Here is a 5,963-nt window from a genome sequence, read left to right on the forward strand (position 1 = left end):
CTAGTCCAAGTTCCTTGTTCTGAGCCCCTGTAAGTTTAGAAGCAGGCACAACTAGGAACCATCACATGCCACTGGAATCTGAAATGCCAACTTATTTTGGGTGTTCTGGGATTCAAGGTTTGTTTCTGCATTCCCTGAGAAAAATGTTCAGAGTGTTACATTGTCTTTCTAAAAAATAATATTTATGTGCTAATAAAAATCCTCCTGAAGTCTAAATATGATTTCTTGCTCGCTACTAGATGTACATTTATGGCATTTTAAGAGGTTTCTCTTCTAATTTTTTTGTCTTCATAAAAAAGTATCAAATTTATTTTAATATGTAGTTTCATTTTAAAATTAGAGCCGTTGGACAACTTTTCGTAACTTAAAATTTATTATCAGAGGTGCATAAAACATTAACCAGTTATTAAATACTGGCAGTGGATAAAATTACTGGACCATGTATTTATAAATGCCAGGTTTAATAGTAAGAAGCTCCAGTTATACTACTCAGCTAAAAGAAACATGCTTAAGGTTGGGCATGGTGGCTCGCGCCTGTAATCGCAGCACTTTGGGAAGCTGAGACAGGTGGATCACGAGGTCAAGAGATCGAGACTATCCTGGCCAACATGGTGAAACCCCGTCTCTACTAAAAATACAAAAATTAGCTGGGCGTGGTGGCGCATGCCTGTAATCCCAGCTACTCAGGAGGCTTAGGCAGGAGAATCGCTTGAACCCGGGAGGCTGAGGTTGCAGTGAGTTAAGATTGTGCCACTGTACTCCAGCCTGGTGACAAAACGACACTCCGTCTAAAAAAAAAAAAAAGCATGCTTTAGCTCTTCTAGTAATCGCATTTTTATTTTGAAATAATTTATTCTTACCCAATTACTACTATGCCCAATGAAATTTTCTAAATTTTAAGACGTTCTTTACTACTTATGAAGTATGACTTAACTGTTAACTCTTTGAGAGTTCTTGAAACATCATTTGAAGTCTTAATTTTCACCTTGAACCTATTCGATCAAAAAATATTGGACATTATTACCACATAAATTAAAACAGAGAATGGGATAAAAAACCAAAAGTGGAATCTATATAATCAGCAAATTATGGGATAGGACATTCTATTTCACAGTGGTACTTAGCATATGAATAAACTGGTTCTTGGCCAGGTGCAGTGGCTCACGCCTGTAATCCCAGCACTTTGGGAGGCTGAGGCGGGTGGATCACGAGGTCAGAAGATGGAGACCATCCTGGCTAACACGGTGAAACCCCGTCTCTACTAAAAATACAAAAAAAAAAAAAAAGCCAGGCTTGGTGGCAGGCGCCTGTGGTCCCAGCTACTCGGGAGGCTGAGGCAGGAGAATGGTGTGAACCCGGGACGTGGAGCTTATAGTGAGCCGAGATCATGCCACTGCACTCCAGCCTGGGCAACAGAGTGAGACTTCTGTTTCAAAAAAGGAGAAAAAAAAAAAAAAAAAAAGAATAAACTGGTTCCAAGGTACTACAGCGTTTGGCATATTTATTGCAAGCTTTAAATAATAGTGTCACTTTTCTCAACAAGTTATCTCTAAGAAAATGGCAGTGCTTTTAGGTACAAAAACTGTTATATCTAGTAGACAAAATTCTACAGAGTCAACATAAAAGAACTTTTTATAAAATTATGTTTTAAAAATGCAGAACGTCTTGATAATTACCAGTTGTCTGAAAGACTAAAATCAGAAAAATGCAGCAATTAGATGTACTTATTGATTAATATTACTTTGCTTTGATAAACCCAGAAATGATTCTATTCCAAGAAATATGCAATGATAATAAAATATGTGATTAATGTACTGTATCTCTTTTAAGCCAAAGCATACTTTTCACCTCAAAGAGGACAATCCTGACTTTTCACATTCTTAATTTTCTTTACCCAGAACAGGACCCCATTTTAAGCCATTATTTGAATAGAGTTCATAATCAAAAGTCATTTTTCTCCAAAAGGTATTTTCATTTCAGTACAAAAGCTGCAAAATGGCAAATGACTAAGTCAGTTATAAATAATTTGTACCATAATAAGTGCTAATTTGTAAGAATTGTCAATAGATACCAACAAACTTCTATACCCAAGCTTAGAAGTTGCTATAGTAATAAGTTAGAACTAACATAATTCTTCCATATGGTCAGATTTTGTTTGCTAAATAAGACTGTTATGAAATCGAAAGAAGAAATCTTAATAGGTCTTTCCAAGGCTGCATAATTTTCCAAATTATTTTCCTTTGATTGTAGAGCCTGCTCATTTTTTCAGTCCTTTTATAGTTGTTTAGCTTTTGCAATATTTTCTTGATGTTTTTGTTTCTTCTGTTGCTCTTGGCCTCAATCGTCTTGGCCAGTTTCCAAAACAGTACAGCACCTGCTGGTAACAGTGGAGTAAAGTCCAAACTATCTTTTGTAAGAAAACCATATGGGTCCTTGGCAGCCCATTATGCAACATATTCGGCCCAAGCCTTTATATCAGACATCTTTCTAGTAGTTTCACTTATTCTTGATTAATGATCTCTCATTTTGTCCTAGGATTATTAGTGAGCCAATCACAATTTTAGATTACCCTTAGTTGTTTGTCTTCTTTAGTTCCACTGTACATGTCTGAGAGAAGGTTTAAATTTCTAAGGGGACCATGTTCACTCCTGCCTCTCAGCCTTGGCAAGTGTGGGTTCCTCATCCCACCATGAGTCAGGTAGGACTTACAGATCCCCAGAAATGTGGGGATGACACACTACAACTTGTTCTGCCAGCACCAAAGCCGCCATCTCTGCTGTGCACTGGGACAAGAACCACTGCAGCAGTGGCCACCAGCCTTTCCTACAAACTGCAGGTTCTCAGACTTCCATTTCCATTTTCAATTAACTAATGTTTTAACGTGCCTAGAAACCAAAGTAATGGCTTTAAAAAAGAAGTTAATTAACTTTAGATAATTTGATTTTATGAAAATATATGCTATGTTGAAAATTTCAAAGATATAGAGAAGCAAAAATAAGCCAGATGCAATTCTGCTACTCAAATATGGAGTTTCTATTTTATATTATTCTATTCTTGAGCACATACCTGTCAATAAATATATGATAAAATGGACTTAAATGCTATGCACTATTTGTAACCCATTGTCTTACTTTATTGATATATAATGAAATTCTATCCTTCTTAATAAAAATATGTCTATATTATCATTTTTGATGTCTACACATGTCTCCTATTTAACTAATAACATGTTGAACAAGTGTGATTTTGTAAATACAGAATGGTTATCATGACGTTGTTTCCATGTTTATATCCATGACTATTTTCAGTTTCTGGAAGTCGTTTAAGTGGACAGTTATTATTCATATGCTCTAGCAGCTCATTCCTTTGCAGAGTCATTTTGCTATACCACCAAAACTCTTTTTAATCCTTTAGAATTAAAATTCTTTTTCAAGTTTTAGAATGCTAAATTCTTTATAATTTAGAACTCTTACAATTTTTTTTTTAAGAGTTGGGATCTTGCTGTGTTGTCCAAGTTGGAGTGCAGTGGCACGATCCTAACTCACTGCAACCTCGAACTTCTGGTCTCAACGGATCCTTCTGCCTCAGCCCCCGAGCAGCTGGGACTATAGGTATGCCACCACTCCTAGCTAATTTTTTAAAAAAACATTTTGTAGAGATGAGGTCTCACTATGTTGCCCAGGCTGGTCTTAAACTCCTAGCCAAAAGCAATTCTCCTGCTTTGGCCTCACAAAGTGCTGGGATTACAGGTGTGAGCCACTGCACGTGGCCTAGAATTCTTTTTAATCATTGCCAATAAATAGGGAATAAATTGTGTCTAATTTTAAAAATTTGGAATTTTGGTTACTAGTATTGATAAACAATTTCCTACAAATATTAACAATAATTTAATAATGTCATCAGATATTCAGTACCTATTAACATTGCCCCAAGTATCTCAATGTCTTCTATGGTTTTTTTTTTTTTAAAATGAGGGCCCAATCCAATTTATGCATTGCATTTAGCTATTATGCCTCTCCTCATCCTCATTTTTATGACATTGATTGTTGAAGATTTTAGGCCAGTTGTTCTGTAGAATACCATCCATGCTTGATTTGTCTGATTGTTTCTTCATGGAGTAATTTAACTTATCTTTCTATTTTCTATGTATTATAACTTTTTTTCTATGTATTATTTTCTATGTATGTATAACATTAAAATCTCAACTTCTTGTTTTTTCATCTCTCTTTTTTCTGAGACGGAGTTTTGCTCTTGTCACCCCCAGGCTAGAGTGCAATGACACGATCTTGGCCCACTGCAACCTCTGCCTTCCGGCTTCAAGCGATTCTCCTGCCTCAGCTTCCCGAGTAGCTGGGATTACAGGCGCACGCCACCACCTTCGGCTAATTTTTGTATTTTTAGTACAGCCAGGGTTTCATCACATTGGCCAGGCTGGTCTCAAACTTCTGACCTCAGGTAATCCGCCCTTCTCAGCCTCTCAAAGTGTTGGGATTACATACATGAGTCACCCCACCCAGCCTCTTTTCTTCTTTCTTAGACAAAGGTTTTTTGTTTCACCTTTTGTCAACAACATTACACAATGTCAGTGATTAAATATTCCTCTCTTCCCTCAAAATATTTTATTGGTCTAAGTTCTAAACAATTACTATACTTATTGTTAGGCTTCAATAATTTATATATACACTTCAAATTAGCACATTTTTGTAACATTTATTTAATAAACTTTGTATTCAAATTAATGAAAATTAATTTAGAGAACTCCCATTTATATGGTGGGCCCTCAACACATGCCCAATCAGCTCCACACTCCTCTCAAGAATAAGTCCATAATGGTTCAGAATCATTCAAGCTCACTTCAGCACAGTTTCCATCTCTTATCCCTGTGTTATTACACATTATTGTGTGTATAGAATAGATTTGAAATAAACAATGATAGCACGCTGATGATAAAAATAAAGAGAGCTTGCGTTACTTTAATTCTGCTCTTTCTGTCGATCTCTGTAAACATTTAGAATTTTTATTTGAGTTTAAACTTTAAAATGATGAAACAGGATGTGAATTGTAAGGAGAGATATTTTTGTTTGGTAAATCTGAAATTTAGTTTATAGATGAAATCATCTTATTGAATTTAAATAATATCATTAAAATGAAAATGTATTCATCTCCTCAATTTTTAATTATTTGTATTAATACTAAAGACCAAATCAAGAAAATGGTCATTATTATTTATTATTGTATAGTTATTACTGCAATAATGTTATCATAGAAAGGAAGGGGTTGTTAAAAAATGATCTACTCCTGTGTGAAATGAGCTGTGTTGATTCGATAGATTATTTTAGAAAATACATCTGCCAAATTTGTGTTACCAAAACACCAGGGGATTGGTCTAGGTCCCATTGCTCACTGCACAGAAAGCCAATCACTGAGACAGTGAGTATTGCCAGGGAAGAAGGCTTTTTATTTGGGTGATGTAGAGACTTGGGAGCCAAGTCTCAAATCCATTTCTTCCAACCAACTAAAATTGGGGGTTTACATAGGCAGTAAGGCATGTAACTACATGTGGGAAAACAGGAAACAGGGAGAGGTAAGGAAGCCATCATGATGAATGAGGGGTCTGGCATCTCATTGCCTGGATGCAGTGATCTGGTGGGTTTCAGTTTCTTGTCTGAGGATCAGTTTCCTGAGGAAGAAACTAAGGTAAGACAATTGGGCCAGTTTCGTTTGTATCACAGTCTAACCACTCACATTAACACTTATTCTATCATTCAGCTATTCATTCATTCAACACTTGTTTATTGAGTCCTACTTTCTGCCCAGTATTATTCTACATGCTGAAGATGTAAGTTGGAACAGGAAAAATTCCATGGTCTCATAGAAATTACATCCTAGTACAGGAAACAGAAATCTAAATAATTAAGATTTATAATATAATGCTATATAATAATAAATTCTGCGGTGGCTCA

The 5,963-nt window shown here is 35.8% G+C and overlaps 1 pseudogene; it reads right to left on the minus strand.

Moving 5' to 3' along the window:
* Positions 1 to 2,265: 2,265 nt before the first annotated feature.
* Positions 2,266 to 2,483, minus strand: LOC112616630 (annotated as a pseudogene).
* Positions 2,484 to 5,963: the final 3,480 nt, after the last annotated feature.

The sequence above is a fragment of the Theropithecus gelada genome, chromosome X (assembly GCF_003255815.1).
Source record: "Theropithecus gelada isolate Dixy chromosome X, Tgel_1.0, whole genome shotgun sequence".
Taxonomy (NCBI): Eukaryota; Metazoa; Chordata; class Mammalia; order Primates; family Cercopithecidae; genus Theropithecus; species Theropithecus gelada.